The sequence below is a fragment of the Mustelus asterias genome, chromosome 28 (genome assembly GCF_964213995.1).
Source record: "Mustelus asterias chromosome 28, sMusAst1.hap1.1, whole genome shotgun sequence".
In the NCBI taxonomy this organism is placed as follows: Eukaryota; Metazoa; Chordata; class Chondrichthyes; order Carcharhiniformes; family Triakidae; genus Mustelus; species Mustelus asterias.
In genome coordinates, this window is record NC_135828.1 from 11,361,039 (window position 1) to 11,374,330 (window position 13,292).

General features: G+C 53.3%; 1 protein-coding gene across 14 annotated transcripts in view; it reads right to left on the minus strand.

Annotated features, from left to right (window-relative positions):
* The window catches only part of zmiz1a (zinc finger, MIZ-type containing 1a), a 393,531-nt gene extending 382,547 nt beyond the window's left edge, over positions 1-10,984 (minus strand). For 6 of the 14 annotated variants that reach the window (XM_078199396.1, XM_078199402.1, XM_078199398.1 and 3 more), the window contains exon 1: positions 2,682-2,827. The gene's annotated coding sequence lies outside the window, so the exon portion shown is untranslated. Of the gene's footprint in view, positions 1-2,677; positions 2,834-10,968 lie in introns of those variants that run through there. The other 8 variants (XM_078199403.1, XM_078199401.1, XM_078199397.1 and 5 more) reach the window with 3 other exon arrangements.
* Between the last annotated feature and the right edge of the window lie 2,308 nt (positions 10,985-13,292).

The window sequence follows — 13,292 nt, forward strand, 5'->3', positions numbered from 1 at the left end:
CCACTGCCCATTATTTTTCACTTACTCATATAATGCGATAAAAATCTATTTTAAAAACTGCCAGCCAAATTCAGCACACACAGGGGGGCTAAAAGCCAGAGTTTGCTTAAAAGCAAAACTTAAGTACTTCACGGTGGGACAGTGGTTAGCACTGCTGCCTCACAGTGCCAGGGATCTGGATTTGATTCTGGCCTTAGGTGACTTTCATGGAGTTTGCACCTTCTCCCCGTGTCTGCGTGGGTTTCCTCCCACAGTCCAAAGATGTGCGGGTTAGGTAGATTGCCTATGCTAAATTGCCCCTTAGTGTCCCAAGATGTGTAGGTTTGATGGACTGACCATGCTAAAATGCCCTTTAGCGTCCCACCATATGCAGGTTAGATGGATTGGCCATGCTAAATTGCCCCTAAGTGTCCCACGATGTTGCAGGGTAGGTGTCTTGGCCAAGCTAAACTGCCCCTTAGTGTCCCACAATGTGCAGGTTAGATGGATTGGCCATGCTAAACTGCCCCTTAGTGACCAAAGATGTGCAGGTTAGGTGGATTGGCCATGCTAAATTGCCCCTTAGTGTCCCACGATGTGCAGGAGAGATGGAGTGGCTATGCTAAATTACCCTTTAATGTTCAAAGATGTGTAGGTTAGGTGGATTAGCCATGGTAAATATACAGGATTAAGGGGATACATTGGGTGGGGGGAGCCTGGGTAAGATGCTCTGTCAGAGAGTCGGTGCAGACTCAATGGGCTGAATGGCCTCCTTCAGCGCTGTAGGGAATCTATGAAATACTAGGTAAGGCCCCTCCCACTCCAGTCCTGTCACAGATGTAACCCATTGTAATGGCATTCATCACCGGGGAACAGCACTGCCCATCACACCGGGGTCCTGATCCTAACCCTGTGAAATTACACTCCCTTCAAGAACAAGTTGCTTTCAGTGTTGTACGGTGCTGTGTGATTCACGGACTTGCATGTGCTCTGCTGCAGATTTCACTGGCATTGTGTCTTTTGTTTAACATGTGGTGTTTCAACATCCTCAACTGGAGCAGAGTGGAGGTCAAAGCAGAGCTTCCATCGCCAGTTGCTCGCGCGTCCAAATCAGGGCAGCTAAGACCAGAAGATGCCACCCATGGCATCAGTAACCCACCACTCTTCTGCAGCACCCCCCCACCCCAACTCCCCGCAACCCCACCAATAATCATTCCAACCAAGCACTGCAGAGTATAACACCGTCTGATTCACAACGATCCTTATTCCGAACCCAGTGGTGCCATTCACAAAAGACAAGCCCATTGTAGATCTGAGCCCAGAAAATACCCCTCGGTCATCCAACACTCCGACCTCTCCCCTCGCTCCTTCGGTGGAGCATTTGTTAGACCTGCCAAGTTTAAATACTTCTTGCTCATGGAAACGAAGGCAGTCAGTCAGTACATCAGCTTCACAGGCCAGGAGTGATAAGTGAGGATCAATTTCCCTGATAGTTAATATTCCCTTAAAATGCTGGCACGCCACAAATTAACCAACTGGGCATCTGGGCACATAAAGCCAAGAAACAAAAGTGGGCAATAGCCTCAGAAACTCAGCAATGGCAAAGAGCAACAAACTGTTATCCCGTACAATCACATCGTTGCAAATTATTAGTTAAACTCCTTTTAGCAAATTTCAGAAAAGGTGGTTAACATTAACATTTTTTTTAAGGTACAACGATTTCAAAATTACAAGCACAGGTGCAGAAATAATAATTTCCTACATCACATTCCACTCTTTCGGAACTGGATTAAATAACATTTCCCTGTATAGGTTATTTTTTTTAAATCTCAACATATTCTTAAGATTTTACATTCCTTTGATTGTTAGATGACAAGCAGAAAAAAAATAATGGTTTTCCTCTCCATCTCTCCCCCCTCACCACCACCTTCCAACAGTCATCTGGAGATTATTTCCCTCCCCTGGTTAGAAAGCAGAACTGGTCAGTTCAAGTTGCCTCCTTTCTGTGTGTGTGTTAGCTGCCCTGGCTTCCTGGGACAGATGCAAACAGGAATGTTCCTTCCCTTCTGCACTAAGGGGCCCTGGGTACTGACTTGACTGTTCTATCAGGGAGAGATAAAGGGTGAGAGAGAGAGAGAGGGAAAGCAAGCTTACCTCCCTGATCATCACTTTTTTTTTTGCTTCTTAACTAAGCTTAAACTCGTTAAGTAGCCCCCATCAGACACGAAGTTAGCCTGTCTGGATAAATGCAGAGTCGCACACACACACACACATACATACACACACACAAAGTGGCCTAAACCCAGATCACTTTTTTCTTTTAAATGTCCTCTCTTTCTCTTGCTGCCCCAAAAGCTTTCCAACACCAGGGAGGGACTTAGCCAAGGAAAAGAGCGTACCCCCGAGTGTCTCACCGTGCCAACAACACAAGAGGCGATTCAGGAATCCGGAGTGTAAACCCTACACAGATTTCCACCAGCAGTCGGAGCGGGGGGGCTGCGAAATCGCAGGGAGGTGAAACAGACAAGAATGTCTCCTTTAGCTGCTTTCTGTGCCTGAGAACAAACCCCCTCCACCCACCCCATTGTTTCATTAGTCAGAGAGCCCCATTCAACACTGAGCCAAGGAGATACACACACACAAACACACACACACACAGAAAAGGTGCGAAATCCCAAGAAATTGACATGAAACTTACTTACGGAATGAAAGAACCCGGGAAGAGAAATCCCCTTTTTTTTTTGCGGAGGCCCTCGGTATTTCTCTGCCTCGTGTGTCCCCAGTTATTTAAAAAAGAAAGGGAGAGAGAGAGAAAAAAAGACCGACTTAATGTTAGTGCGTGAGTCAGTGAATCAACTAGCATACAGGAGAGCAAGTTGAAGTGTCAAATTACACTGGCTAGTCTATTACCAAAGGGCCATGTATGGCGGCTGCTAACAAAATGTGTCCCAGATCTCCCAACACACCGCCAGGCACTGGGAAGAGGAGTGTGGAGAGAGGACCAGGACTGCGTTTCTGCTTTCTCTCTCTCTCTCTCTCACTATCTCAGCCCAGTGGAGACAGAAAGAGGCAGAGCTCACACACAGGGGCTCCCGGAGTCTCTCTCTCTCTCTCTGCCTGCTCCTAACCGGGGGCACACTTGGAGAGTTAACGTTAGGGAAACCCGCAGTAATTTAGCAACATAGGAGCGCCCCCCTCCCCTCGAATCAAGATAAGTTATTTCATGTTGAAAAACACTTTCCATATCTTCCAGGGAGGGTGCGGGAGTGTAAACTCTTCCAGAAATATAGCTTTTTGTAGGGAATTTACTTGTCTTGTACACAGATTTACCCACCCCCTCGCAACTGTCTTGTGCAGTGATCCCCCGCCCCCCCCCCCCCCGCTGTTTTGTACAGAGATTTCCCCCCACACACCCCCACTGTCCTGTGTAGAGACCCCCCACCCCCCTGTATGGGGCCAGAAGGGTGAGGAGCTGTGTGTGAGGGGTGCTGCTGCTTCTTGTTGAATGGTGCCTCTGAGGGAGCAGCTCCATGTGTGAGCTGCTCCGCTTTTTACCAACCTCTCTCTCTCTCTGTGTCTGTGAGATGGAAAGCCACACTGAATAACAAAGGCATGTTTGAGAGCAGGACTGGCTGTGTGACGTCAAGGAACAGTGACGGTGCCAGCAATGTGCTCCTCCACACACAGAGATTGCTGCTCACTCTCCCTCACACACACACACACAGATTGCTGCTCACTCTCCCTCACACACACACACACACACACCCACACACAGATTGCTGCTCACTCTCCCTCACACACACACACCCACACACAGATTGCTGCTCACTCTCCCTCACACACACACACACACAGATTACTGCTCACTCTCCCTGTCCCTCACACACACACACACACAGATTGCTGCACTCACTCTCCCTCACACACACACACACACACACAGATTGCTGCTCACTCTCCCTGTCCCTCACACACACTCACACACACACACACACAGATTGCTGCTCACTCTCCCTGTCCCTCACACACACTCACACACACATTGCTGCTCACTCTCCCTGTCCCTCACACACACTCACACACACACACACACAGATTGCTGCTCACTCTCCCTGTCCCTCACACACACTCACACACACACATTGCTGCTCACTCTCCCTGTCCCTCACACACACACACACACACACACAGATTGCTGCTCACTCTCCCACACACACACACACACACACACACACAGATTGCTGCTCACTCTCCCTCACACACACACACACACACAGATTGCTGCTCACTCTCCCTGTCCCTCACACACACACACACACAGATTGCTGCTCACTCTCCCTCACACACACACACACACACAGATTGCTGCTCACTCTCCCTCACACACACACACACACAGATTGCTGCTCACTCTCCCTCACACACACACACACACACACAGATTGCTGCTCACTCTCCCTCACACACACACACACACACACAGATTGCTGCTCACTCTCCCTCACACACACACACACACACACACAGATTGCTGCTCACTCTCCCTGTCCCTCACACACACACACACACAGATTGCTGCTCACTCTCCCTCACTCACACACACACACAGATTGCTGCTCACTCTCCCTCACACACACACACACACTCACACACACACACAGATTGCTGCTCACTCTCCCTGTCCCTCACACACACTCACACACACAGATTGCTGCTCACTCTCCCTCACACACACCCACACACACAGATTGCTGCTCACTCTCCCTCACACACACACACACACACACACACACACACAGATTGCTGCCCTCACTCTCCCTCACACACACACACACACAGATTGCTGCTCACTCTCCCTCACACACACCCACACACACAGATTGCTGATCACTCTCCCTCACACACACACACACACACACAGATTGCTGCTCACTCTCCCTGTCCCTCACACACACACACACACACACAGATTGCTGCCCTCACTGTCCCTCACACACACACACACACAGATTGCTGCTCACTCTCCCTGTCCCTCACACACACACACACACACACACAGATTGCTGCTCACTCTCCCTCACACACACACACACACACACACACACAGATTGCTGCTCACTCTCCCTCACACACACACACACACAGATTGCTGCTCACTCTCCCTCACACACACACACAGATTGCTGCTCACTCTCCCTGTCCCTCACACACACACACACAGATTGCTGCTCACTCTCCCTCACACACACACAGATTGCTGCTCACTCTCCCTCACACACACACAGATTGCTGCTCACTCTCCCTCACACACACACACACACAGATTGCTGCTCACTCTCCCTCACACACACACACACAGATTGCTGCTCACTCTCCCTGTCCCTCACACACACACACACAGATTGCTGCTCACTCTCCCTCACACACACACACACACAGATTGCTGCTCACTCTCCCTGTCCCTCACACACACACACACAGATTGCTGCACTCACTCTCCCTCACACACACCCACACACACAGATTGCTGCTCACTCTCCCTCACACACACACACACAGATTGCTGCTCACTCTCCCTCACACACACACACACACACACAGATTGCTGCTCACTCTCCCTGTCCCTCACACACACTCACACACACACACAGATTGCTGCACTCACTCTCCCTCACACACACACACACACAGATTGCTGCTCACTCTCCCTCACACACACACACACACACACAGATTGCTGCTCACTCTCCCTGTCCCTCACACTCACACACACAGATTGCTGCTCCCTCACACACACCCACACACACAGATTGCTGCTCACTCTCCCTCACACACACACACACACACAGATTGCTGCTCACTCTCCCTCACACACACACACACACAGATTGCTGCTCACTCTCCCTGTCCCTCACACACACTCACACACACACACAGATTGCTGCACTCACTCTCCCTCACACACACACACAGATTGCTGCTCCCTCACACACACCCACACACACAGATTGCTGCTCACTCTCCCTCACACACACACACACACACAGATTGCTGCTCACTCTCCCTCACACACACACACACACAGATTGCTGCTCACTCTCCCTCACACACACACACACACAGATTGCTGCTCACTCTCCCTGTCCCTCACACACACACACAGATTGCTGCTCACTCTCCCTCACACACACACACAGATTGCTGCACTCACTCTCCCTCACACACACACACACACACACAGATTGCTGATCACTCTCCCTCACACACACACACACACACAGATTGCTGCTCACTCTCCCTGTCCCTCACACACACACACACACAGATTGCTGCTCACTCTCCCTGTCCCTCACACACACACACAGATTGCTGCTCACTCTCCCTCACACACACACACACACAGATTGCTGCTCACTCTCCCTCACACACACCCACACACACAGATTGCTGCTCACTCTCCCTGTCCCTCACACACACTCACACACACACACAGATTGCTGCTCACTCTCCCTCACACACACACACACACAGATTGCTGCTCACTCTCCCTGTCCCTCACACACACACACAGATTGCTGCACTCACTCTCCCTCACACACACCCACACACACAGATTGCTGCTCACTCTCCCTCACACACACCCACACACAGAGATTGCTGATCACTCTCCCTCACACACACACACACACAGATTGCTGCTCACTCTCCCTGTCCCTCACACACACACACAGATTGCTGCACTCACTCTCCCTCACACACACCCACACACACAGATTGATGATCACTCTCCCTCACACACACACACACACACACACAGATTGCTGCTCACTGAATCTCACACACACACAGATTGCTGCCCTCACTCTCCCTCACACACACACACACAGATTGCTGCCCTCACTCTCCCTCACACACACACACACAGATTGCTGCCCTCACTCTCCCTCACACACACACACACACACACACACACAGAGATTGCTGCCCTCACTCTCCCTCACACACACACACACACAGATTGCTGCCCTCACTGTCCCTCACACACACACAGATTGCTGCCCTCACTCTCCCTCACACACACACACACAGAGATTGCTGCCCTCACTCTCCCTCACACACACACACAGATTGCTCCCCTCACTGTCCCTCACACACACACAGATTGCTGCCCTCACTGTCCCTCACACACACACACACACACACACACAGATTGCTGCTCACACTCCCTGTCCCTCTCTCACACACACACAGATTGCTGCTCACACTCCCTGTCCCTCTCTCACACACACACACACACAGATTGCTGCTCCCTCACACACACACAGATTACTGCTCACTCTCCCTCACACACACACACACACACACACATACACAGATTGCTGCTCACTCTCCCTGTCCCTCACACACACACACACACACACACACACATTGCTGCTCACTCTCCCACACACACACACACACACACACACACAGATTGCTGCTCCCTCTCCCTCACACACACCCACACACACACAGATTGCTGCTCACTCTCCCTGTCCCTCACACACACACACACACACACAGATTGCTGCTCCCTCTCCCTCACACACACACACACACACAGATTACTGCTCACTCTCCCTCACACACACACACACACACACACAGATTGCTGCTCCCTCACACACACACAGATTACTGCTCACTCTGCCTCACACACACACACACACACAGATTACTGCTCACTCTCCCTCACACACACACACACAGAGATTACTGCTCACTCTCCCTCACACACACACACAGATTACTGCTCACTCTCCCTCACACACACACACACACAGATTACTGCTCACTCTCCCTCACACACACACACACACAGATTGCTGCTCACTCTCCCTGTCCCTCACACACACACACACACAGTTAACTGCTCACTCTCCCTCACACACACACACACACAGATTGCTGCTCACTCTCCCTGTCCCTCACACACACACACACAGATTACTGCTCACTCTCCCTCACACACACCCACACACACACACACACACAGATTGCTGCTCACTCTCACTGTCCCTCACACACACACACAGATTGCTGCACTCACTGTCCCTCACACACACCCACACACAGGTTGCTGCTCACTCTCCCTCACACACACACACACACACACACACAGATTGCTGCTCCCTCTCCCTCACACACACACACAGATTGCTGCTCCCTCACACACACACACACAGATTGCTGCTCCCTCACACACACACACACACACACGCAGACTGCTGCTCACTCTCCCTCACACACACACACACACAGATTACTGCTCTCACTGTCCCTCACACACACACACACACACACAGATTGCTGCTCACTCTCTCTCACACACACACACACACAGATTGCTGCTCACTCTCTCTCTCACACACACACACACACACACAGATTGCTGCACTCACTGTCCCTCACACACACACACACACACACACAGATTACTGCTCTCCCTGTCCCTCACACACACACACAGATTGCTGCACTCACTCTCCCTCACACACACACACACACACACACACAGATTGCTGCACTCACTCTCCCTCACACACACACACACACAGATTGCTGCTCACACTCCCTCACACACACACACAGATTGCAGCTCACTCTCCCTGTCCCTCACACACACACACACACACACAGATTGCTGCACTCACTCTTCCTCACACACACACACAGATTACTGCTCACTCTCCCTGTCCCTCACACACACACAGATTACTGCTCACTCTCCCTGTCCCTCACACACACACACACACACAGATTGCTGCTCACTCTCCCTGTCCCTCACACACACACACACAGATTACTGCTCACTCTCCCTGTCCCTCACACACACACACAGATTGCTGCTCACTCTCCCTCACACACACACACACACACACAGATTGCTGATCACTCTCCCTCACACACACACACAGATTGCTGATCACTCTCCCTGTCCCTCACACACACACACACACACAGATTGCTGATCACTCTCCCTGTCCCTCACACACACAGACACACACAGACTGCTGCTCACTCTCCCTCACACACACACACACAGATTGCTGCTCACTCTCCCCCTGTCCACTCTCCCCCTGTCCACTCTCCCCATGGTCACTCTCCCCTGCTCACTCTCCCCATGGTCACTCTCTCCTGCTCACTCTCCCCATGGTCACTCTCCCCTGCTCACTCTACCCCTGCTCACTCTCCCCCTGCTCACTCTCCCCCTGTTCACTCTCCCCATGCTCACTCTCCCCCTGCTCACTCTCCCCCTGCTCACTCTCCCCCTGCTCACTCTCTCCCTGCTCACTCTCCCCCTGGTCTCTCTCCCTCTGCTCACTCTCCCCCTGCTCACTCTCTCCCTGCTCACTCTCCCCCTGCCCACTCTCTCCCTGCGCACTCTCTCCCTGCTCACTCTCCCCCTGCTCACTCTCCCTCTGCTCACTCTCCCCCTGCTCACTCTCTCCCTGCTCACTCTCCCCCTGCCCACTCTCTCCCTGCGCACTCTCTCCCTGCTCACTCTCCCCCTGCTCACTCTCCCCCAGCCCACTCTCTCCCTGCTCACTCTCTCCCTGCTCACTCTCCCCCTGCTCACTCTCCCGCTGCCCACTCTCTCCCTGCGCACTCTCTCCCTGCTCACTCTCTCCCTGCTCACTCTCTCCCTGCTCACTCTCTCCTTGCTCACTCTCCCCCTGTGCACTCTCTCCCTGCTCACTCACTTCCCTGCTCACTCACTTCCCTGCTCTCTCACTTCCCTTCTCACTCTCCCCCTGCTCACTCTCCCCCTGCTCACTCTCCCCCTGCTCACTCTCTCCCTGCTCACTCTCTCCCTGATCCCCCGCTCCCTCTCCCCCTGCCCACTCTCTCCCTGCCCACTCTCTCCCTGCCCACTCTCTCCCTGCGCACTCTCTCCCTGCGCACTCTCTCCCTGCCCACTCTCCCCCTGCCCACTCTCTCCCTGCTCACTCTCTCCCTGCTCACTCTCTCCCTGCTCACTCTCTCCTTGCTCACTCTCCCCCTGCGCACTCTCTCCCTGCTCACTCACTTCCCTGCTCACTCACTTCCCTTCTCACTCTCCCCCTGCTCACTCTCCCCCTGCTCACTCTCTCCCTGATCCCCCGCTCCCTCTCCCCCTGCCCACTCTCCCCCTGCTCCCTCTCCCCCTGCTCCCTCTCCCCCTGCCCACTCTCCCTCTGCCCACTCTCCCCCAGCTCACTCTCCCCCTGCTCACTCTCATTGCTCAGAGCTGCTGGGGCTGCCACCCCCCTCCCCCTCCCCCTCCCCCTCCCTCCATGAAGGACAGTCACAACCAACTGCAAACTCCAACACACAAGTCTTGGTTCCTTTTTTTTAATTGTTACAGAATACCTTTGAAACACACTGCCACAATCCAGTTACCCTGCTGCCTAATCCTATCACCAATTGTCACAAATAATACCCAAGCTCAGGTGTTGGGGGGAATAGTTACATCTTGTCCTCTCTCCACCTCCTCGGTTTGGAAAGAAGATGCCTTGCTGGTTGCAGTATGTATCTACTCTCAACACAGTGGATATATCTGCTGCTTGGTATTTGGACTCCAGTTAGAGTCTCCGACAGTCCGTGCAGGGGTAACAGAATCCTCACATCAACATTCAGGGTGTAAAACACTCTCGAAATGGAATGGAACTGTCATTGTTGGTGCTCTCAGGCTGAGTCCAATAAAACTCACTGCCTACTCCAGAGTAAAAGATTCAAGGGCAGAGACACATACCACGTCAATGTCTCCCCCCTATCTGGATAGCAGCCTCTGTACAAGGACAAGAGGCAAAGAATAGTCTCCAGATAACCCTCAGCTAAACTCCCACTCTGAGAACTTCCCCACTCCACGTACCTGAGAGAGCTGTTAAAGGGGCAGAGCTGTTAAAGGGGCAGAGCTGTTAAAGGGATAGGCCAGAGACACTGTACCAGCAAAATGTCCCAACTCACAGCGCAGTTTCCCTGAGGAGTTTGGGCAGAGTTCTTGTGTGTTCTGTGTGGATGTTGCTTTTTCATTTCAACACCCGGAAAGATCAGAAATATACTGGGACTGAAATACAAAAGTATTTTCTTTAATATTAACCTGGAACAGTGAACACTTCAACTGGACTCCCAGATCACCAAAAAACTTGATGAAAGGTAACTTCAGGCAGTTAGTCTCTCCCCCTCGCCTCCCCCTCTTTTCCTTCCCCCTCCTCCCTCCCCTCCCCACTCCCGCCCCCCCCCGTCCCGCTCTCCCCTCCCCTCCCCCCATCCCCCTCCTCCTCCCCTCCCCCTCCTCCCCCCTCCCCCCTCCTCCCCCTCCTCCCCCCTCCCCACCCCACTCCCCCTCCTCCCCCCTCCTCCCCCTCCTCCCCCTCTCCCCCCCTCCTCCCCCTCTCCCCCCTCCTCCCCCTTTCCCCCCCTCCTCCCCCTTTCCCCTTCCCCCCTCCCCCTCTCCCCTTCCCCCCTCCCACTCTCCCCTTCCCCCTCTCCCCCTCTCCCCTTCCCCCTCTCCCCTTCCCCCTCTCCCCTTCCCCCTCTCCCCTTCCCCCCTCTCCCCTTCCCCCCTCCCCCCTCCTCCTCCCTCTCCCCCCCTCCTCCTCCCTCTCCCCCCCTCCTCCTCCCTCTCCCCCCCTCCTCCTCCCTCTCCCCCTCCTCCTCCCCTCCTCCTCCCCTCCTCCTCCTCCCTCTCCCCCTCCTCCTCCCCTCCTCCTCCCCTCCTCCTCCTCCCTCTCCCCCCTCCTCCCTCTCCCCCTCCTCCCTCTCCCTTCCTCCCTCTCCCCCTCCCCCCATCTCCCCCCATCTCCCCCCTCCTCCTCCCCTCCCCCATCCCTCCTCCCCCACCCCCATCTCCCCCCTCCCCCATCTCTCCCCATCCCCCTCCTCTCCCCACCCCATCCCCCTCTCCCCACCCCATCCCCCCTCCCCCACTCCCCCTCCCCCACCCCATCCCCCCTCCCCCACCCCATCCCCCCTCCCCCACCCCACTCCCCCCTCCCCCCTCCCCCACCCCACTCCCCCCTCCCCCACCCCACTCCCCCCTCCCCCACTCCTCCCCCCCCCACACCCCCACTCCTCCCCCCCCACACCCCCCTCCCCCCTCCCTCTCCCCTGGGATGTGGGTGTTGCTGGCTGGGGGCCTGCATTTACTGCCCATCCCTAACTGCCCCTGAACTGAGTGGCTCGCTGGGCCATCTCAGTTGAGAGTCAAACCACATTGCTGTGGCTCTGGAGTCACCTGTAGGGCAGACCAGGTGGCAGACTTCCTTCCCTGAGGGGGGCATTAGTGACCCATCCTCTCTCTCTCTCTTGCCTCCTCTCCCTCTCTCACAGAATCTGCTCTGTTGCTCCTGAGACTCAGTGATAAAGTGGAAACCTCCCGCAGGAGTCACAACACCAGGGCTTGTCTGAGATGTTTCAAAGTTTGTATTTCGAAACAATATTACACCACCTGACGGGCTGAACCCAGGGAAAGTGTGTGTGTGTGTGTGTGTGTGTGTCACTGTTACATTTGAATCATTTGCACAACATTCTGCTGTGATTAAAAAAAAAGAGGCTGATTTGTTTCCTTTGTTACTGGTTCAATATTTTTAAAAACCCTGAGAATTTCAGCCTGATCCCCTCTCCTTTTATTTCTCCAGGGACCGTTCTCAAAGATTTGAGAAGTGTAAGGTGCCATTAGCAAAAGAAAAGGGACTGGTTCGCTTGTTTGGGAGGGAGAGCCTTATTGGCAAATCCCTCCTGTGTTTTTCCAGAGAGTGTGTCGGACAGGAGCCAACAGCTCTCAGTTTATATTCCCTGGTGTTTTAACAAAAGCAGGACCGTCTTAAACGCTCCCCATTGTTTCAAATGTCCCCCTGTTTAAATTGCAGCCGGGGCAATGGGTCTTGTTTAAAGATCCCTGCTTTCAGAGCGAGTTCCCAGCGAACACAGAAACAGCAAGTGGCAGCCTCCAACACTGCCAAGTCAGGCAGGGCATGTTTACATGTTATGTGAAGGGTTCTGCCTTTGATTTTCCGCCTAACCACACAACAGTGAAGTTTTCAAACAGTCCCGACTCAATCAGCCCGACATTTCTAATGACGGATTGGGTCATGAGACCTCCACAGTTCTGTTCCTGAATTATATCGACTTTTATAGATTAAAAAAAAAGATCCCCTCCCCATCTCCTCTCTCAACCGCACTGTGGACTCAGAGAGACAGAGTGGTGTTAAGAAGACGGTTCACACACCTCTCTCAGCCCACAACACTTGTGGCAAAACACACACACACAGAGAAAAGGCTTAAACAGA